Genomic DNA, 22,957 nt, shown 5'->3' with positions numbered 1-22,957 from the left:
CACGCTACATTTCCCGTTAATTGGGGAAAAAAAGAATTGGACACTTTTTTTAAATTTAGAGTACCCAATTATTATTATTTTTTCCAATTAAGGGGCAATTTAGCATGGCCAATCCACCTAACCTGCACACCTTTTGGGTTGTGGGGGTGAAACCCATGCAGAAACGGGGAGAATGAGCAAACTCCACACAGACACTGACACCAGGGCAGGATTCGAACCCGGGTTCTCAGTGTCACAGTCCCAGTGCTAACCACTGCACCACAGTGCTGCCCATAAGAATTGGACACTTTAAGTTTACAAAACAAATGCCTGGACCTATCAATCAAGAGGCTTTTAAAAGGCAATGGTCCATGAAATTGAACGTAAATAATGCAGTTCAAATGTTTAGACTTCTAGGCATGCACTGAGACTTGAAAAAGTTAAAGGGCAATGAAATTGACTGTGATTAAAGCACTTCAAAGGTTTCCACCATGTTAAAGGAAAGACTTTTAACTTCATCTCACAGAATTTTGATCTTGACAAGTTGAAAAACAGTTTAAAGAGTTTAGGGTTTAGGCTACAGAGACTTTCACTTTCTTCTGACAGATCTTTGATATTTACAAGCTGAAAGACAGTTTAAAGGTTTTAACGGTTACAGATGGGAAGAGCAGCCAAACAACTCCAATCCCAGGTAAGACCCCCGCCCTGACCCTCCAGCCCAGCCCAAACCCCACCCACCCTCCATTGAAAGATCCCCCTTATCGGCAGGTGTGGGGAGGGTACTCACCAGTTTGCCGCCCCCTTGGTGTGCAATGTGCCAGGTTGACACTGCCAAGGCATGTGGCCTGAAGTGTGGGACTGAGGAGTAGGAGGCTGGAAAATCTGGAGGTGATGAAGTGAGCGGAGGCCCTGGAGCACACGTTGGGTGACCTGCCTTGCCAGCCCAGACTCCATGCCCGGTTTGTCCTGGCCATCCTCCATGTCAAATGAGGCTTGGCATTCTTTCTCCTTCTCCAGCATGTCTCCCCCACCTCTTCTGCTGCACAATGTTAAGTTGGATGTAGCAAGCCATCAGAATGTTCGACAACTCCTGGGGATATATTGGAGCGCCCCATCGGAGCTGTCCAGGCATCAGAAGCGCATCTTTAGCACACCAATGCACCGCTCAATGAGGCTTCTGGCTGATGCATGGGCATTGTGAGAACGGGTCTCTACATCGGTCAGGGGCCTCCGGAGAGGTGTCTTTAGCCAAGACCTCAGCAGGTAACCCTTGTCACCCAACAGCCAACCTTTCACCCAACGGAGCGCCTCGAAGGTGCCGGGAACCAACATGTGTGCAAGGATGTAAGAGTCATGGTACTTCCTGGGTATCAGTGCACCGCTGTTGAGCTGGCACTTGTAGGGGGCCATGTTTCCCATTTATTACCCCCTGGACTTGGGGCATATCTACTGCCCGGTAATCTTGGTGGGCTTGGTCAAGATCCAAGTTGATATAGTCCGCTGCTCGGGCAAATAGGGCATCCATCATAGCACAGATGCACCTATATACGGACGCCTGTGGTATCCCAGACAGGTTTCCACTCAGCAGCTGGAAAGACCCAGAGACGTGAAAGTAGATAACGACCATCACCTTGACAGCCATTGGAAGCAGGTGTCCTCCAAACCTCTGCAGTGCCAGATGTGCCACCATCTAGCACTGGGGCGCACAGTCTCCCTGGATAACTGGAGTCTTTGGCGGCACACGCGGTACGGCAGGTCTTTGAAGGACAGGTGCTGACAGCATAAATGTGATGAGGTGTCTCCTTTGCACCTCCTCCTCGGTCTGTTGGACTGCCAGCTCTCCAGCATCACCAGCTAGCCCCTGCTCTACTGGGACAGGGTCCTCTTGTGAAAAGTCCTCGCTGAGCAGGTCCTGTGCCTCCAGCCTCAGTGCGTTTGCAACGGCCAGGTGCAAGCATTCCTGGTACACCAAAATTCATTTTCTGCAAGGGGGAAAAGAGAAGACAAGATAGCAAGATGAGTTTTCCCTTGCCCATCCTGATCCAACAGGTTATGTGGTGATCCCGGGTTGCACTCCAGCTCAGCCCTCCACATGCCCCCCCCAAACCCATCCCCACCCCTCAGCCACTACCCCCGATATGTTGCCTTCCATACAGCACCCCTGTCCCCAGCAGTGGGTAGCCGGGCGCGGACTTTGAATTTGGCTGGGCGCGCAATTCTCCGACAGATCGCGAATTACGTTTTGGCATCAAGGACAGATAATTTCACAACAGAACTGAGAGATTATGACTGGAATTCTCCGGCCATTACGATTCCTAGCAGTGCGGGGTGGTTACAATGGGAAATCCCATTGACAAGCAGTGGGAAGATAGAATCCCACCGCCAGCGGACGGCACACCGACAAGAAACATACAGCTGGGGGACTGGAGACTACCACCCTACAACTGTCAGTATTGGCTCAATGGACTGCATGGGGCACTATTTGGAAGAGGTTTATACTTTCTATAATCGTAACTCATAAAGGCAATCTTGCCTCATGAATAGATTATTAATAAAGTCATTTAAATATCAGGAATAATTTTATTACTGTAATAACCTGAAAGTAGGCTTCCGGGTGCGGCGATGACCAGCTGAGTCGCACGTTTCGGCAGCTCCCTGTGAAACGGACTTTTGGGCTCTTGATAGGAGCCCCAACGGCAATTTTGACGGCTAAAAACACTGTGCGGTAAACCAGAAGGGAATCCCCCCTGGATACGGATGGAAAAAGGAGGAGAGAGTGGCCAGATTGCAGTGGATCCTTTAGAACAGCGGCAAGGAAGGCAAGCAAAAACCAAGATGGCGTCGGAAGGTGGCAGTTTAACATGGGGCCCTGAACAACAAGAGTTCTTGAAATGCTGTGTGGAAGAGCTCAAAAAGGAAATGAAGAAAGAGCTGTTGGCCCCGATACTACAGGCGATCGAAGGGCTAAAGGAGGAACAAAAGACCCAGGAGCGGGAGCTTCGGGTCGTGAAGGCAAAGGCAGCCGAGAATGAGGACGATATACAGGGCCTGGTGGTGAAGACGGAGACGCAGGAGGCACATCAGAAACGATGTGTGGAAAGGTTGGAGGCACTGGAAAACAACGCAAGGAGGAACAACCTGAGGATTCTTGGTCTTCCTGAAGGTGTGGAGGGAGCGGACGTCGGGGCATATGTGAGCACGATGCTGCACTCGTTAATGGGAGCGGAGGCCCCGGCGGGTCCGTTGGAGGTGGAGGGAGCATACCGAGTGATGGCGCGAGGACCGAGAGCAGGAGAAATTCCCAGAGCCATAGTGGTGAGATTCCTCCGTTTTAAGGATAGAGAAATGGTCCTTAGATGGGCGAAGAAAACTCGGAGCAGTAAATGGGAGAACGCGGTGATCCGCGTTTATCAAGACTGGAGTGCGGAGGTGGCGAGAAGGAGGGCGAGCTTTAATCGGGCCAAGGCGGTGCTTCATAAAAAGAAGATAAAATTTGGAATGCTGCAACCGGCAAGACTGTGGGTCACATATCGAGGGAGGCACCACTACTTTGAGACGGCGGATGAAGCGTGGACTTTTATTGTGGAAGAAAAACTGGAATGAGCGGGTTATTAAAAAGAACGTTCGAACAAAGTGGTGGGGCGAATGTGGGGGGCAAAGAGGGGTTTTATGTACTAATCCTGCGATGTGGTAACTTTTCTCTCTCCCACAGGTGGTGATGGGGGGAGGAGGGGAGGTGGAGGAGATGGGGCGTTGGCCATTAGGGGCGGGGCCAAGGGAGAAGCGCGGGCTTGGTTCCCGCGCTATGATAATCATGGCGGGAATAGAGAAGCAGGAAGGAGGGGGCGTCGCACGGTGCGAGCCGAGGTCACGAGGGGAAGCCGAGGTCAGCCAGAGTTTGCTGACTTCTGGGAGCAACATGGGGGGAGTAATTATGCTAGCGGGGGATCTAGCGGGGGGGGTGGGAGGGGGGAATTACTGGGTTGCTGCTGCTGGGGAGAGGGGGGAGCTGGTATGGGAGAGGATGGGCGGGGGGGCACCGCCTGGGGGAGATACAGCTGCGTGGGAACCGGGTGAGTAGCTGGAAAAAGGTGATGGCTAATCGACAAGGGGGGGGGGGGGGGGGTAGGAAGCCCCCCAACTCGGCTGATCACGTGGAACGTGAGAGGGCTGAACGGGCCGATAAAGAGGGCACGGGTACTCGCACACCTTAAGAAACTTAAGGCAGATGTGGTTATGTTACAGGAAACGCACCTGAAACTGATAGACCAGGTTAGGCTACGCAAAGGATGGGTGGGGCAGGTGTTCCATTCGGGGCTAGATGCGAAAAACAGGGGGGTGGCTATATTAGTGGGGAAGCGGGTAATGTTCGAGGCAAAGACTATAGTGGCGGATAACGGGGGCAGATACGTGATGGTGAGTGGCAAACTACAGGGGGAGACGGTGGTTTTGGTAAACGTATATGCCCCGAACTGGGATGATGCCAATTTTATGAGGCGGATGCTAGGACGCATTCCGGACCTAGAGATGGGAAAGCTGATAATGGGGGGAGATTTTAATACGGTGTTGGAACCAGGGCTGGATAGGTCGAAGTCCAGGACTGGAAGGAGGCCGGCAGCAGCCAAGGTACTTAAAGATTTTATGGAGCAGATGGGAGGTGTAGACCCGTGGAGATTTAGCAGACCTAGGAGTAAGGAGTTCTCGTTTTTCTCCTATGTCCATAAAGTCTACTCGCGAATAGACTTTTTTGTGCTGGGTAGGGCATTGATCCCGAAGGTGAGGGGAACGGAGTATATGGCTATAGCCATTTCGGATCACGCTCCACACTGGGTGGACTTGGAGATAGGGGAGGAAACAGGAGGGCGCCCACCCTGGAGAATGGACATGGGACTAATGGCAGATGAGGGGGGGTGTCTAAGGGTGAGGGGGTGCATTGAAAAGTACTTGGAACTCAATGATAATGGGGAGGTCCAGGTGGGAGTGGTCTGGGAGGCGTTGAAGGCGGTGGTTAGAGGGGAGCTGATATCAATAAGGGCACATAAAGGGAAGCAGGAGAGTAAGGAACGGGAGCGGTTGCTGCAAGAACTTTTGAGGGTGGACAGACAATATGCGGAAGCACCGGAGGAGGGACTGTACAGGGAAAGGCAAAGGCTACATGTAGAATTTGACTTGCTGACTACAGGCACTGCAGAGGCACAATGGAGGAAGGCACATGGTGTACAGTACGAATATGGGGAGAAGGCGAGCAGGTTGCTGGCACACCAATTGAGGAAAAGGGGAGCAGCGAGGGAAATAGGGGGAGTGAGGGATGAGGAAGGAGAGATGGAGCGGGGAGCGGAGAGAGTGAATGGAGTGTTCAAGACATTTTATAAAAAATTATATGAAGCTCAACCCCCGGATGGGAGGGAGAGAATGATGGGCTTCTTGGATCGGCTGGAATTTCCCAAGGTGGAAGAGCAGGAAAGGGTGGGACTGGGAGCACAGATCGAGGTAGAAGAAGTGGTGAAAGGAATTAGGAGCATGCAGGCGGGAAAGGCCCTGGGACCGGATGGATTCCCAGTCGAATTCTATAGAAAATATGTGGACTTGCTCGCCCCGGTACTGACGAGGACCTTTAATGAGGCAAAGGAAAGGGGACAACTGCCCCCGACTATGTCTGAAGCAACGATATCGCTTCTCTTAAAGAAGGAAAAGGACCCGCTACAATGCGGGTCCTATAGACCTATTTCCCTCCTAAATGTAGATGCCAAGGTCCTGGCCAAGGTAATGGCAATGAGAATAGAGGAATGTGTCCCGGGGGTGGTCCACGAGGACCAAACTGGGTTTGTGAAGGGGAGACAGCTGAACACGAATATACGGAGGTTGTTAGGGGTAATGATGATGGCCCCACCAGAGGGAGAAACGGAGATAGTAGTGGCGATGGATGCCGAGAAAGCATTTGATAGAGTGGAGTGGGATTATTTGTGGGAGGTGTTGAGGAGATTTGGTTTTGGAGAGGGGTATGTTAGATGGGTGCAGCTGTTGTATAGGGCCCCAGTGGCGAGCGTGGTCACGAATGGACGGGGATCTGCATATTTTCGGCTCCATAGAGGGACAAGGCAGGGATGCCCTCTGTCCCCATTATTGTTTGCACTGGCGATTGAGCCCCTGGCGATAGCGTTGAGGGGTTCCAAGAAGTGGAGGGGAGTACTTAGGGGAGGAGAAGAGCACCGGGTATCTTTGTATGCGGACGATTTGCTACTATACGTGGCGGACCCGGCGGAGGGGATGCCAGAAATAATGCGGATACTTGGGGAGTTTGGGGATTTTTCAGGGTATAAATTGAACATGGGGAAAAGTGAGTTGTTTGTGGTGCATCCAGGGGAGCAGAGTAGAGAAATAGAGGACCTACCGTTGAGGAAGGTAACAAGGGACTTTCGTTACCTGGGGATCCAGATAGCTAAGAATTGGGGCACATTGCATAGGTTAAATTTAACGCGGTTGGTGGAACAGATGGAGGAGGATTTCAAGAGATGGGATATGGTATCCCTGTCAATGGCAGGGAGGGTGCAGGTGGTTAAGATGGTGGTCCTCCCGAGATTCCTCTTTGTGTTTCAGTGCCTCCCGGTGGTGATCACGAAGGCTTTTTTTAAAAGGATTGAAAAGAGCATCATGGGTTTTGTGTGGGCCGGGAAGACCCCGAGAGTGAGGAAGGGATTCTTACAGCGTAGCAGGGATAGGGGGGGGCTGGCACTACCGAGCCTAAGTGAGTATTATTGGGCCGCTAATATTTCAATGGTGAGTAAGTGGATGGGAGAGGAGGAGGGAGCGGCGTGGAAGAGATTAGAGAGGGCGTCCTGTAGGGGGACTAGCCTACAGGCTATGGTGACAGCCCCATTGCCGTTCTCACCGAGGAACTACACCACAAGCCCGGTGGTGGTGGCTACACTGAAGATTTGGGGACAGTGGAGACGGCATAGGGGAAAGACTGGAGCCGTGGGGGGGTCCCCGATAAGAAACAACCATAGGTTTGCCCCGGGGGGAATGGATGGGGGATATGGAATGTGGCAAAGAGCAGGAATAACGCAACTGAAAGATCTGTTTGTGGATGGGAAGTTCGCGAGTCTGGGAGCGCTGACCGAGAAATATGGGTTGCCCCAAGGGAATGCATTCAGGTATATGCAACTGAGGGCTTTTGCGAGGCAACAGGTGAGGGAATTCCCGCAGCTCCCGACACAAGAGGTGCAGGACAGAGTGATCTCAAAGACATGGGTGGGGGATGGTAAGGTGTCAGATATATATAGGGAAATGAGGGACGAAGGGGAGACTATGGTAGATGAACTAAAAGGGAAATGGGAAGAAGAGCTGGGGGAGGAGATCGAGGAGGGGCTGTGGGCAGATGCCCTAAGCAGGGTAAACTCGTCGTCCTCGTGTGCCAGGCTAAGCCTGATTCAGTTTAAGGTATTACACAGGGCACATATGACTGGAGCACGGCTCAGTAAATTTTTTGGGGTGGAGGATAGGTGTGCGAGGTGCTCGAGAAGCCCAGGAACCAGAAGGACTCTCAGGGTTGTTAATATATACTGTATAGTATGTATAGGTCGTTGCTACAGATAATTATATATTGGACTGTTAAATTATATTTTTGGAGAGTGTTACTTGTGACAAGGCAGTTGCCAATTAGGGCTAATTTTCATTTTTGTTATTTATTATTTATTCATTTTTTGTTTATAAAATAGGTCATTGTTATTTGTGTTGTTATAATATTGTGTAAAGGATGCACAATGTACTGTGTTGGTTGACCAAAAATTTTCAATAAAATATTTAATAAAAAAAAAAAAATAACCTGAAAGTATTAAATATTAAACTTTTATACAGGCAACATATTATCCTTTTTCCCTACTATTCTCTTATCCTCCTTTTAATTTTATGCTTTGTTTTTCTAATTGGGTTGCTCCATTCCACCCTTTTAACCTTAGTTTCTTACAGTATGAACTCCTCACCTTCTATTCTTCCTCTCATTGCCCTTATTTTGGACATATTTTCACTGAGGTGTTTTCATTGCCCAAAAATATTTTAATTGTTTGTTTTCCCCAGAAGGACGCCAGGTTTAAAAGTCTTGCATGATCAGATTTGTGAAATAGAAAACATGTCCAAACCTGCAAAATACTGCTAGATTCGCCAGTCCGTTAGTATCCAGATGAGCAAACATGTCCTCAGGTGCTTAGAGGGTTAATAGTGCACAGCAAAGCCTTTCTCTTTAAATAATTGAGTGGTATTTACAATTCTTGATTATGATTTCTGCAGTTGCATGCTGACTCTTGACAGTAAAAGGATATTTCTGTGGGGAGCTGAGACTCAACATGTTCCATGCTGATCTGTGGCTGATAAATCCTCTTAATGCAAACTCGTTACCATGGTAAAGAATTGTGCCTAATTTACTTGCTCTACACTCCTCATTAACCTCAACGATGCTGTGTATCCAACTGCAAATTTGCCTACCAGCTCTTTCCCTTTCCTTAGTATGGCAATTTAGACCCACTTAAAGAAAGAGTAATTTTTATATACCAAACATGAACTGAACTGGAACATGTGATTACAATTCATAAATAAATGTGCCGAAATAACCTATTTTATAATATCAAAAAATGAGTGCACAGGTTTTGAATTTGGTTCCATCGTGGGAGATGAAAATGTTGTCACAGTCCCATAGGTTGTTCTTCCCTTAGAGTATTGTCTGGTGGTGCTTTAGCCAGAGGGTCACCCCAGCTCAGGTGAGGGGCAGTGTTGAGCAAACGGAATAACCTCAGCTGGTATGGGAATTGAAGCCACGCTGTTGGCATCGCTCTGTATCACAAACCAGCAGCCCAGTCAACTGAGCCAACTGACCCCCCCATGAGTACTTTAGAACAGAACATTGGTAAAGTGATTTTGGATCATCTATGGTACAGGTCATTGCAGCAGTCCTAAGGCACCAAACCATAACCCCTGCTGGGAATACATCACAGGTAATTAAATTCTGACTAGTGAGGAATACAATGCTTCATTTCCTGTCTTTGTAACATTACCAAAGGTTGAAGACAGAATTGGTTGGTTTAATCAAAATAGTTGTGAACAGAATTGGTTTCCACGTCTGAACGATTCTATACTTTGTGCCTTTTGAGAGCCAAACAAGATATGTTGCTCGTCACTGGAACAGGGATCTTGTTCACCATCATAGTATCACTTCATCTCATGGCACAATGCAAAATGTGACTGAGAGTCATATTTACATCCAAAGTAAAAATGCTTGCACTTCTCGAAGCTTTTTTTAAATGCTCTAACGGCCTTAGAAAAATTAAGTTGCTTTATTTTTTTTAAGTATTTTTGTTGGTTTTGTATTTATAACAAAGTGGCAAGGAATATCGCACAGTAATAAAGAGATATTTTCATAGTGGGTATATGGGAATTTTTTTTTAAAAATAGGAATATAAACAGGTATGTATACAAAGGTAACGTGTATACAGAGGCAGGGGCCCTAACTTTAGGCCTCCAGTGATCGGTTACCACAACCGTGTTGTATTAACTTTATATATGTTGCCTCTTGGTATTAAAACATACTAGGGGTGTGTTTGGTGCTACCCAGACATATCTTGGTGCTGTTGTTGTGATCGCACGCATGTGCATCCATGCCTTGTGTCCCTCACTTGGCTCCTCTGCCTTGCTTGCCCTATATCCTGGTTGGTGTCCCCCGCCCCCACCCGCCCCCTTTCCTGCCCCCACACCCCTCTTTTCTTCTTCTGTTACCCGTTTCTTTCCTGGCCCTCCCTCCCATCCCTCTCCCTTGTTGGTTGTTGGTCACAAACAAGTCTTGGAACAGGCTGGTGAATTGCTTACACATGTGGTGGAAGCCTTCCTCCAATCCTCGAATGGACAATTTTATCCTTTCCAATTTAAGGAATTCCGCTGAGTCTGCGGCCTTCGGTGGCATTGTTCATCTCCAGCCGAGCAGGGGTCTCCGCCGAGCGATCAGGGAGGCAAAGGCTAGTGCGTCTTCCCTTTTCCCCGTAAAGAGTTCTGGCTGTTCCGATGCCCCAAAGACTGCAACTAGTGAGCATGTCCACCCTCACCCCAACAACCTTGGACTTGGCCTCCTCGTAAAAGGCGGTCCAGTACCCGATAAGTCTGTGACAGGACCAGAACATGTGGGTGTGGTTCGCTGGGCCTCCCTGGCACCATTCGGATTTGTTCAGCCATCTCCGGGAAGAACCCGCTCATGCGTGCCCTGGCCAAGTGCTCCCTGTGTACTGCCTTTAGCTGCGTTAGGTATTCAGAGCTGGTGATGTTCATCCAGACGCTCACCATTGGAGTGCTGGTGTCTCCTCCCCAAGTGGTGTCATAATCACGTTCAGCAGGCATCTGATGTTTGCTGTTAGTTGTTCGCCCTTGACAAAGCCCATCTAATCTTCCACGACTACCTCTGGCACACAGGTCTCCAGCTGCTTCGCCAGGGCCTTCGCCAGGACTTTGGCATCAGTGTTTTGGAGTGAGATGGGTCTGAATGACCTGCATTCTGTCGGGTCTTTGTCTTTTTTAGGGATCAGTGATATCGAGGCCTATTCCAGCGTGGGTGACAGGGTCCCCTTCAATAGTGAGTCATTGAATATCTCCCGCAAGTGCAGGGCCAGTGCTGACCCAAATTCTTTATAGAAGGCCACTGGGATCCATCCGGACCTGGTGCCTTCCCCGACTGCATGGAGTTAATTCTCTCCACGGCTTACCCCAGTTCTAGTGTGCTTCCAATTCCTGCTTCTTTTCCTCCCCACACAGCTGGTATTCCAGCCAATCGAAAAATCGCTTCATCTTCAAGTCCCATCTCCAAACTCACATCCACGTACCATGGAGCGTGAGTGGAGATTACTATTGCGGAGGATTCCACCCCGACCACCTCTTCAAGCACCGACTTACTCACTAAAAAGAAGTCGATACTGGAGTACACTTAGTGGACTTGAGAGAAGAAGGAGAACTCCTTCTCCCTCGGATGGCTAAACGTTCACGGGTCCAAACCCCACCCCCCATCTGTGTTCCGCTCCCTTGCCATTGCCAATCGTTTCCCTAATTTGGGGTTAGATTTGACTGTCCTCGGGTCCTGTACACATTTGAAGTCTCCCCCCCCCATGATGGGTTGCTGGGAGGCTAGGTCAGGGATTCAGCCAGAGTCATCCCAATTGAGGGCTTATACATTCCCAAGCACCACCGGTGCCCCTTCCAGGATATCGCTGACCATTACATACCATCCCCCCCCCCCCCCTCCGGTCCCTCACCATATTCGGCCCTGTAATGGTCGTCCTTTTACTGAACAGTATGGCCACCCGCCCCCCCTCTCCCTCATCCCGTAGCATACTTGGTAGGTCTGTCCTATTCAGCTTATTCTTACCCTCAGTCAATTCTTCTCCCTCAGGTGTGCCTCCTGGAAGAAGACTATGTCAGCCCTCAGGCTTTTCAGACGGGCGAAGACTCTGGATCTTTTCACTGGGTCGTTAAGTTCCCTCACATTCCATGTGAATATTCTGTTTGGGGGTTTCTGTTTCCGCCCCCCTCTCCTGTGGGGTCAGCCATACTTACCACATGAATGTGCCCCTGCGTGCCAGTTTGTTTGTGGGCCATCCAAGATGGCCACTATTGTCTTCTTTATTCTGACCGTCTCCATGTGCGACCTGTTGTAACCAGCCTTCTACCCTCCCCACCCCCCATCCCTCCCCAAATCTGCTCTTGCCATTCCTCGTACCTCTATTGCCTTACCCCTCTTTATCCTTCTACCTCCCTCGCCCCGATTTGTTGTTTTGGTCCCCAGTTCTTCCAGGCACTCCATCCCTTTCAGAAGCTGTGCCGCAGCCCACCCCCTCGCCTGTGGAGTGGTTCCCCACCGAGAGCAGCTCCCCCTGCCCTTCACCTGTTTCGTTCTCCACCTCCCCCTCCAACTTCTCGTTTCGGTGTACCTCTGCCATCTCCCCCCTCCCAAGTCATGCAAGTGTTCAGCCTAGAGATTGAAGACACATTGCTTTTTTAAAAAATATTTTATTCAGGTATTTGAACATTTTTATAATAATCATAATAACAATGACATAATCATGGTATAATAAAATTTACACCCCCATCACAATCGTCACCCCTCCCCAACCATACAACAACAATCCGGCCCTCTCCCCCACCCCCCCTGGAATACTGCATCTGCTGACATTTTAATTTTCCCCGAGAAAGTCCACGAACGGCTGCCACCTCCGGGTGAACCCGACCATTGACCCTCTTAAGGCGAACTTTATCTTTTCGAGACTGCGAAACCCAGCCATATCACTAACCCAGGTCTCTACACTCGGGGGCTTCGAGTTCCTCCATATTAACAAGATCCGTCTCCGGGCTACCAGGGAGGCAAAGGCCAAGACATCAGCCTCTTTCGCCCCCTGAACTCCCGGCTCTTCTGCACTCCAAAGATCACTACCTCCGGACTCGGCACCACCCATATTTTTAGTACCGTGGACATTGCCACCCTGCCAAACCCTCCAAGCTTCGGGCAAGCCCAAAACATGTGGACATGATTAGCTGGGCTTCCCGCGCACCTCGCACACCTATCCTATACCCTGTAAAACTTACTCATCCTAGCCACTGTCATGTGTGCCTCGGTGGACTACCTTAAATTGTAACAGGCTGAGCCTGGCCCATAGACACACCGCTATCTCCCTTCCTAGCTCGTCCTCCCACTTGCCCTTAAGCTCCTCCACCGAAAGCTCCTGTTAAATATCTGAAACCTTCCCCTCTCCCACCCAGGAACTGGCGACTACTCTATCCTATATCCCCCATGGCGGCAGCAGCGGAAAGGCCGGAACCTACTTTCTCAGGAAGTCTCGCACCTGCAAATACCTAAACCCATTCCCTGCTGGCAATTCAAATTTATCCTCCAAGGCTATCAAGCTGGGGAAGCTCCCGTCTATAAATAGATCCCCCATCCTTCTAATTCCTGCCCTTTGCCATCTCCAGAACCCACCAACCAGCCTGCCCGGTACAATCTGATGATTTTTTCAATTGGGGTCCAGATCGATGCTCCCTCCACTCTCTTATATCTCCTCCACTGCCCCCAGATTCTCAGAGCCGCCACCACCACCGGACTTGTGGAGTATCGAGCCGGTGAGAACGGAAGAGGTACCGTAATCAGTGCTCCCAAACTTGTGTCTTTGCATGACGCCGCCCCCATCCGCTCCCACACAGACCCCTCCCCCATACCCACTTCCTAATCATGGGTATATTAGCCGCCCAGTAGTAATTGCAGAAGTTTGACTGCACTCCAGCTACACTTTCTTCACTCGCGGGGTTTTACCCGCCCACACAAAGCCTGAAATAACCTTATTCACCAGCTTGAAAAAGGCCTTAGGGATGAAGATGGGGACGCACTGAAAGACAAACAGAAATCTGGGGAGGATCGGCATTTTCACGGTCTGTACCTCCCCGCCAGTGATAGCGAGAGTATGTCCCATCTCTTAAAGTCCCCTTCCATTTGTTCTCCCAGCCGGGATAGGTTTAACTTGTGCAGTACCTCCCATTTCCGGGCCACCTGGATTCCCAGATACCAAAAGCTCTTTCCTACTATTCTGAGTGGCAGCTCTCCCAGTCTCTTTTCCTGTCCTCTTGCCTGGATCGCAAACATCTCGCTTTTCCCCATGTTCAATTTATACCCCGAAAAATTGCCAAATTCCCCCAGGATTCGCATTACTTCCCCCATCCCCTCCAACGGGTCTGAAATATACAAGAGCAGGCCATCTGCATAAAGCGAGACCACCGGTGCTCCACCCCGCCCCCCCCCCCCCCCCTCGCTACTGGTGCCTGATAGAGCAACCATACCCAGTCAATAAAGCCCTCACCAAACCCAAACCTTCCCAGTGCCTCCCACAGGTAATTCCACTCTACCCGATCAAAAGCCTTCTCCACATCCATCGCTACCACCACCTCCACTTCCTCTCCTTCTGAGGGCATCATAATAACATTCAAAAGCCTTCGAACATTGGCCTTGAGTTGCCTGCCTTTTACAAATCCTGTCTGGTCTTCCCCTATCACCCCCGGGACACAGTCCTCTATCCTTGTGGCCAGTATCTTAGCCCGCAGTTTGGCATCCACATTCAGTAGAGAAATTGGCCTGGATGACCCACATCGCTCCAGATCCTTCTCCCGTTTCAGGATCAATGAAATTGAGGCCTGCGACATTGTTGGAGGTAGGACTCCCTTCTCTCTTACTTCATTAAATGCCCTCACCAGCAGTGGGCTCAATATCTCTGAAAACTTTGTATAGAATTCCACCGGGTAGATGACTTCCAGTGGCGACTATGAAGGAGTAAGTTGCACATTTGGTGGCTCCCTCTCAGGTCGGACTTTTGGACCTTTTCCCCCGATTTTCTACCGGACTTGAACTGTAAAACTGGAGACAAGAGGCAATTGTGTTCTGAATTCCCACATCGGTGCATGGAGAGAAGGACTAGAAGTGCTCGTAAAGGCAGAGACAGAAAGACAGAGAAGGCTTGGACTGAAGCTGCAGCGGGAGACAGCATGGCGGAGGACCGGACCTCTGGTTTGTCGCCCGAGCGGTCAACGGAGCAGCTGATGCAAGTTATTCAGGAAGGCTTTGCTAAGCAGAAACGGGACTGCTTGGACCCGATAAAAGAGTCGATTGAGCTGCTGGAGCTTAGATTGGACGCCCAAGATCGGGCGATCGAGAAGGTGGAGAAGGCGTTGGCTGAGCAGGAGAAACATCAAACTGCGGTGGAGTTGGGATGCTGAGAGACCAGCAGAAGAAGCTCCTGGAGAAGGTAGAGGACCTAGAGAATAGGTCCCGCCGGCAGAACTTGAGAATCGTTGGGCTCCCGGAGCGGTCCGAAGGAACGGACGCTGGGGCATAAATCGCAGATATGTTTGAGAAGCTGATGGGGGATGGGGCATTCTCCCGACCCGTGGAGGTGGACAGGGCTCACAGAGCACTCACGTGGAAGCTGTGAACGGGAGACCCCCCGAGGGCAATGGTGGTGAGATTCCATAGGTACTTGGATAAGGAGCGAATTCTACAGTGGGCCAAACAGACTCGGAGCTGTAAGTGGGACACTAGTATCCTGCGGGTCTACCAAGACCTGAGTGTGGAGGTGGCCAGGTGAAGATCAGGCTTCAACCAGATTAGGTTGATCCTTTTTAAGAAAAATGTGATGTTCGGACTGTTGTATCCGGCCCGTCTCTAGGCCACGTACGAGGAACAGCACTTTTATTTTGAGTCGCCTGAGGATGCGATGGACTTCGTGAATAGGAAAGGACTGGTGGTGGACTGAGAACTTTTGAACTTTGTTGCAGTGTTCATGTTTTTTTTCTTTTTGTTTCTCTGTTCTTTAAAAAAAAAAGTTTCTCGTTTTTTGTTTTGTGGAAGCTGTTTGTAATGCCTTCTGTATTGATTTGGGACCAGTGGCAGAGCTGAGTGAGTTAAGGTTTTCATTTGCACTGTTGGGGGATGGAGGTGTGCTTGTTTAGATTTTGGTATTTTTCTGTCGGGCAATTGTGTGGGGATTGTTTGATGTTGGAGTATGTTTGTAATGAGCCGGGGGGAACAATATGTGGGAGACTATCCGGCACCAGGGATGGGGGCCACCAAGCTAGCTGGGTGGTCTAGCTCACGGAAGCGCAGTGGGGGGTGTGCATATGTTCGGTTTATCAAAGGGCTGTGTTACAGAGTGTTGTTACTAGGGGGGAAATGTTCTGCTGACAAGGGAGGGACTTGGGCCAAGGGACAGGGAGGGAGGTTGGGGGTGGAGGCTGCCTGGGGGCGGGCTGGTGGAGGCGCGGAGCATGGCTGGAGGCGGGCCCAAAAAAGGGGATGGCTGATTGGCAAAGGGGGGGTCAATGTGCCCCCCAACTAGGCTGATCACCTGGAATGTTCGAGGGTTAAATGGGCCGGTCAAGAGGGCACTTGTGTTCGTGCAGCTTAGGGGACTGACCAGACTAGATTGAGGAAAGGCTGAGTCAGTCAGGTCTTTCACTCGGGGCTGGATTCAAAGACTAGAGGGGTCGCGATCCTAATCATTAAGCGGATGGTGTTTGAGGCGGGCAGAATAGTTTTGGATGTGGGAGTTCGGTACATTATGGTCAGTGGGAAACTGGAGGGGGTGCAGGTGGTATTAATAAATGTGCATGCGCCAAATTGGGGTGATGTGGAGTTTATAAAGAGGATGCTGGAGAAGATACCGGACCTGGGGCGAGATTCTCCGACCCCCCGCCGGGTCGGAGAATCGCCGGGGGCTGGCGTGAATCCCGCCCCCGCCGGGCCTGTGCCGTGGGGGCACTCTTTTCCTTCCACCTTCGCCACGGTCTCCATCATGGCGGAGGCGGAAGAGACTCCCTCCACTGCGCATGCGCGGGAATGCCATCAGCGGCCGCTAACGCTCCCGCGCATGCGCCGCCCGGAGATGTCATTTCCGCGCCAGCTGGCGGGGCACGAAAGGCATTTTCCGCCAGCTGGCGGGGCGGAAATTAGTCCGCCGTGGGCCTAGCCCCTTAAGGTTGGGGCTCGGCCCCCCAAGGTGCGGAGCATTCCGCACCTTTGGGGCGGCGCGATGCCCGACTGATTTGCGCCATTTTGGGTGCCAGTCGGCGGACATCACGCCGATACCGGAGAATTTCGCCCCTGGACTCGAACAGGTTGGTCATGGGAGGGGACTTCAATAGTTATGGACCCTGGCTTGGACCGGTCAAGCTCGAAAACGGGCAGGTGCCAGCAATGGCAAAGGAACTAAAAGGGTTCATGGAGCAGATGTGGGGGTGGGGGGTGGGGGTGGGGGGTGGGGGTGTGGATCCATGGAGATTTGGGCAGCTGAGGGTGAAGGAGCTCTCCTTCTCCTCACACGTGCATAAAGTGTACTCCCGGATCGATTTCTTCTTTTTGAGCGGGGCCTTACTGGCAGGGGTGGTGGACACAGGGTACTCGGCGATCACAATCTCAGACCATGCTCCGCACTGGATTGACCTGCAGGTTAGTAAAGACAGTAACCAGCGTCCGCATTGGAGGTTAGATGTGGGACTTTTGGCTGACGAAGGGCTGTGCGAGCAGTTGAGGAAATGTATTCAGAACTACCTGCAGGTCAACGACACAGGGGAAATTTCAGCAGCGATGGTCTGGGAAGCACTGAAGGCGGTGGTCAGAGGGGAGCTGATCTCGATACGGGTCCATAGGGAGAATATGGAGAGGGCAGAGACGGACCGACTGGTAAAGGAGATACTACAGATCGATAGGAGGTATACGGAGACCCCAGAAGCAGGGCTTTTAAGGGAATGGCGGAGACTGCAGGCGGAGTTCAGCTTGTTAACCACAGGGAGGGCGGTGGAGCAGCTGAGAAAGGCGAAGGGGGAGATCTATGAGTATGGAGAGAAGGCCAGCAGAATGCTTGCACAGCAGCTTAGAAAGAGGGAGGCAGCCAGGGAGATAGGGAAAGTAAATGACGAAGATGGGAACCTGGTTGGAGATTCAGCAGGGGTGAATAAGGTGTTTAGGGATTTCTACAGCAGGCTGTGTAGGTCGGAACCCCCTACGGGGCCGGAGGGGATGAGGCACTTCTTGGGGGGGCTGAATTTCCCAAAGGTGGACGGGAGCTGGTAGAAGGGCTGGGGGCCCCGATCGGGTTGGAAGAGATAGTGGAGAGTCTGAAGGCCATGCAGGCGGGTAAAGCCCCGGGGCCGGACGGGTACCCAGTGGAATTTTATAAAAAGTTCTCTGGAATATTGGGGCCGGTGTTGATGAGGATGTTCAATGAGGCAAGGGAAAGAGGGGTGCTGCTCCCGACGATGTCACAGGCCACGATTTTGCTGATTCTGAAGCGGGACAAGAACCCGGAGCTGTGTGGGTCCGACAGGTCGATGCCCCTGTTGAATGTGGATGCCAAACTGCTGGCCAAAATGTTGTCCTCCAGGACTGAGAATTGTGTTCCGGACGTTATTGGGGAGGACCAGACGGGGTTTGTTAAGGATAGGCAGTTGGTGGCCAATGTAAGAAGGTCGTTAAATGTGATCATGATGTCCCGGAAGGTAGGGAGGTGGAGGTAGTGATCGCAATGGATGCAGAAAAGACTTTTGATCGAGTAGAATGGGAATATCTGTGGGAGGTACTGGGACGGTTCGGATTTGGGCGGGGCTTTATTGACTAGGTCAGGTTGCTGTATCAGGCTCCTGTGGCAAGTGTATGGATGAATAGGACAACATCGGACTATTTTAGACTGCACCGGGGGACGAGACAGGGATGCCCCCTCTCCCCACTGTTGTTCGCGCTAGCTATAGAGCCATTGACAATTGATCTGAGAGCCTCAAGGGGCTGGTCCGAGGTGGGATGGAGCACAGAGTCTCGCTCTATGCAGACGACCTGCTTCTGTATGTATCGGACCCATTAGAGGGGATGGAAGAAATCATGAGGATTTGGGGGGAATTTGGCCGGTTCTCGGGGTATAAGCTAAATATGGGGAAAAGTGAGATGTTTGCGGTCCAGGCGAGGGGACAGGAGAGGCGATTGGGGAATCTGCCATTTACATTAATAGGGGGAAGCTTTAGGTACCTCGGCATTCAGGTGGCACGGGAATGGGACTGGCTGCATAAATTAAATCTGGCCCGGCTAGTGGACCAAATGAAGGACGATTTTCGGAGATGGGACGCGCTCACGTTGTCATTAGCTGGGAGGGTGCAGACGGTGAAGATGACGGTCCTTCCGCGATTCCTATTCGTGTTTCAATGTCTCCCCATCTTTATTCCGCGGTCCTTTTTTAAACGGGTCAACAAAGTGATCTCTGGCTTTGTTTGGGCGGGTAAGGCCCCGCGGGTAAGGACGGTAATGCTTGAGCAGAGTCGGGGAGAGGGCAGGCTGGCGCTGCCAAATTTTAGTAACTATTACTGGGCGGAAAATATAGCCATGATCAGGAAGTGAGTGGTGGGGAGGGGTTGGTATCGGAGCGTATGGAGGCGGCTTCATGCAAGGGCACCAGTTTGGGGGTGTTGGTAATTGCGCCTCTGCCATTCCCGCCGTCACGGTACTCCATCAGCCCCGTGGTGGTGGCGGCCCTGATAGTCTGGGGGCAATGGAGGAGACATGTGGGAGCAGTGGGAGCATTGGTCTGGTCCCCAATCTGTAATAATCACCGGTTTTTCCCGGGAAGTATGGACGGGGGGGTTCCGGATATGGCGGAGAGCAGGGATTGAGAGGATGGGGGATATGTTTATAGAGGGGAGCTTTTCGAGTATGAGGGCGCTGGAGGAGAAGTTTGGGTTGGCGAGGGGAAACAAATTCAGGTATCTGCAAGTGCGGGACTTCCTACGTAAACAGGTGTCAACCTTCCCGCTCCTACCGCTAAGGGGCATTCAGGACAGGGTAGTTTCCAGAGGGTGGGTAGGAGAAGGGAGCGTGTTGGACATTTACAAGGAACTTATTAGGTCAGAGGAGACGCAGACCAAGAAGCTGAAGCGCAAATGGGAGGAGGAGCTGGGAGGAGAGATAGAGGATGGTCTATGGGCAGACGCGTTGAGTAGAGTCAACGCGTCCGCAACTGTTATACTATAATTGTATCAGCCTGATGCAATTTAAGGTCGTTCACGGGCTCACATGACAGTGACCCGGATGAGCAGATTCTTTGGGGCGGAGGACAGGTGTGCACAATGTGCGGGAGGACCAGCGAACCATGTCCACATGCTCTGGGCATGTCCGAAGCTTAGGGGATTTTGGCAGGGGTTTGCAGATGTCATGTCCACAGTGTTAAAAACAAGGGTGGCGCTGAGTCCAGAGGTGGCAATTTTCGGGGTGTCGGAAGACCCGGGAATCCAGGAGGAGAAAGAGGCAGACGTTCTGGCCTTTGCTTCCGTGGTAGCCCGGAGACGGATACTATTAGCTTGGAGGGACTCAAAGCTCCTGAAGTCGGAGACCTGGCTTTCTCTGTTTGGAGAAAATCAAGTTCGCCTTGAGAAGGTCACTGTTAGGGTTCGCCCGGAAGTGGCAACCGTTCGTCGACTTCTTCGCGGAAAATTAATCGTCAGCAGAAGGGGGGGGGGGTGTTAGTTTAGCTTAGAGTAGGGGGTTAATAAAGGTGGGACCTGTAAGGGAGGGAGACGGCTTTTGCACTATGTTTATAGTTTCATGTACATTGTTTATTGTGTTGTTATAATACCAAAAATTACCTCAATAAAATGTTTATTAAAAAAAACGAATTCCATTGGGTAGCCGTCAGGCCCCGGGGCCTTGCCCGACTGAATGCCCTCTAGCCCCTCGATTATTTCCTCAATCTCAATTGGGGCTCCCAGCCCTTCCACCAGTCCTCATGCGGTGTGGAGAAATTTGAAAAGGTTAGAGTCGTGGTCCTGCTGGCCGTGGCCGCAGATGGTGATGTTATCTAGGTACGGGAAGGTGGCCGGCAGTCCGTACCGGTCAACCATTTGTTCCATCTCCCGTTGGAAGACCGAGACTCCATTCGTGACACCGAAAGGAACCCTAAGGAAGTGGTAAAGGCGGTCGAACGCAGTGTATTGGTGGTCCTCCGGGCGGATGGGGAGCTGGTGGTAGGTGGACTTCAGGTCCACTGCAGAGAATACCTGGTACTGTGCAATCTGATTGACCATATCAGATATGTGTGGAAGGGGGTACGCGTCGAGCTGTGTATACCGATTGATGGTCTGACTGTAGTCAGTGACCATCCTGTGTTTCTCCCCAGTCTTTACAACTACCACTTGGGCTCTCCGGGGCTGTTGCTGGCCTCAATGATGCCTTCCCGCAGTAGCCACTGGACCTCCGACCTGATGAAGGTCCTGTCCTGGGCACTGTACCGTCTGCTCCTGGTGGCGACGGGTTTGCAATCCGGGGTGAGATTTGCAATCAGGGAAGGTGGGTCGACCTTAAGGGTCGTGAGGCCGCATATGGTATGGGGTGGTAGGGGTCCGCCGAATTTTAGAGTTAGACTTTGGAGGTTGCACTGGAGGTCCAGGCCGAGTAGCAAGGCAGCGCAGAGGTAGGAGAGGACGTAGAGCCAGAAGTTGCTGAACTCTACACGGTGAGGGCGGCGATGCAGTACCGACGGATTTCCATGGAGTGGGATCCGGAGGCCAGGGAGATTCTTTGGGTAACGGGGTGTACCACGAGGGGGCAGCGCCTTACCGTAGAGGGGTGTTAAAGCTCTCCGTGCTCCCGGAGTCAAGAAGGCAAGGTGTCTTGTGGCCATCGACTTTCACCGTTGTCGTCGCGGTTGCGAGGTTGTGCGGCCAGGACTGGTCGAGCGTGATGGAGGCGAGCTGCGGTGTTGGTGGGCCCCGGGCTGGTCGGCGGCGGTGGCAGGCGATGAGCGGCCAGATGAGGTGCCCGACGAGCAGGGGTCCTGAGGCGCCGTCCAAAATGGCGCCGAAGATGGCAGCGCGCACGTGGCGGGCGGCGTTAAAGATGGCGCCGCCCACGGGCCGCACATGGAAGGCAGCATTAAAGATGGCTGCGCCCATGGGCCCCACGAGGTCTGATGGGGGAAGATGGCAGTGCCCACGGGCCGCACGTGGGGGGTGCAGGAACAATGGGCTTGGATACAGCGGTGATCGACCGGGCCTGGCACATCGCAACGAAATGTCCCTTCTTCCCGCAGGCCTTGCAGAGTGCACTCCGCGCCGGGCAACGCTGCCGGGGGTGCTTTGTCTGCCCGCAGAAATAGCACTTGGGCCCACCGATGTTCGCTGGCTGCCGCACGGCGCAGCCTTGGGGTTGGCTGGGGGCGGCCGCAGGTGGGGCCCACGATGCCCATGAGGGGGCACTGTGCGATCGGGGGCCTACGCTTGTACATTACGGGAGGCTACCGTTAGTGAGGTTGCGAGTTGCTTGGTCGCCGTGAGGTCGAGCGTACCCTCTTCCAAAAGGTGCTGGCGGATGTACGCCGACCCCATGCCCCTAACGAAAGCGTCCCTGATTAAGTGTTCAGTATGTTCAACGGCTGAAACTGCCTGGCAATCGCAGTTCCTCGCCAGGACATGCAGGGCACGCCAGAAATCGTCCAATGACTCACCGGTGAGTTGTTGCCGCGTGGACAGGAGGTGCCTGGCGTAGAGTTTGTTGATCGTCCGGATGTAGTTCAGAAGCACCATGGCCTCAGTGTAGTTGGGCGCATCCCGGATAAGGAGAAAAATATCAGAGCTCACCCGTGACTACAGGATCTGGGGTTTCTGTGCTTCTGAGGGTTGTTCTGTCACTGATCCGATGTAGGCTTCAAAGCAAGCTAGCCAGTGGGAAGACCAATGTGGCGTTGTCTACTTGAGTGTGCAGCTGGCGGCGATCTGGTTTGCTGCGTAGTTCCATCGCTGTAATATCTCTGCTTAATAAATTGATGCACTATCAATTACGACGAGACGAGAGTAGAGAGTAATCGAGACTTTATTAAGCAGAGATGTGTTGCCTCCTGCAGCTGCTACCGAAATGGCAGCAGCTCGGTGAGCACACACGTTTATACTCCGCCTACTGGGCGGAGCCAGGAGGCAGGGATCTACCCCCGTACCTGTAGTACAGGAGCCTTACCGTATTACCTCTAATACAACTATTATACAAACAGTGGTGATTACCACACATCTACCCTCAGAAACCTCAATTAATCCAAAAACTGCCTCATCCCCTCCACCCCAGCCGGGGGTTCCGACTCATATAATTTACTATAAAGTCCTTAAACACCTCATTCACCCCCACTGGGTCCAGGACAGTATTCCCGCCTCCACACTACTTTACCTATCTCCCTGGCCACCTCCCTTTTCCTGAGTTGGTGCGCTAACATTCTGCTTGCCTTTTCCCCGTACTCATAAATCGCCCCCCTTGCCTTCCTCAACTGTTCCACCGCTTTCCCTGTGGTCAACAGCCCAAACTCCGCCTGTAACCTCCGCCACTCCCTCAGTAGCCCCGCGTCCGGGGCCTCCGAATATCTCCTGTCCACCTGGAGTGTCTCCTCCACTAACCTAT

The 22,957-nt window shown here is 51.9% G+C and overlaps 1 protein-coding gene across 2 annotated transcripts in view; it reads left to right on the top strand.

Annotated features, from left to right (window-relative positions):
• LOC140430717 (sodium/hydrogen exchanger 5-like) overlaps window positions 1-22,957 on the top strand; it is a 468,359-nt gene that overhangs the window by 169,527 nt on the left and 275,875 nt on the right. The gene's annotated exons all lie outside the window — the stretch shown is intronic.

This window comes from Scyliorhinus torazame, chromosome 10, assembly GCF_047496885.1.
Source record: "Scyliorhinus torazame isolate Kashiwa2021f chromosome 10, sScyTor2.1, whole genome shotgun sequence".
NCBI classification, from domain to species: domain Eukaryota; kingdom Metazoa; phylum Chordata; class Chondrichthyes; order Carcharhiniformes; family Scyliorhinidae; genus Scyliorhinus; species Scyliorhinus torazame.
The sequence above is the reverse complement of the archived record's forward strand: the minus strand, read 5'-3'. Positions and strand labels throughout refer to the sequence as shown.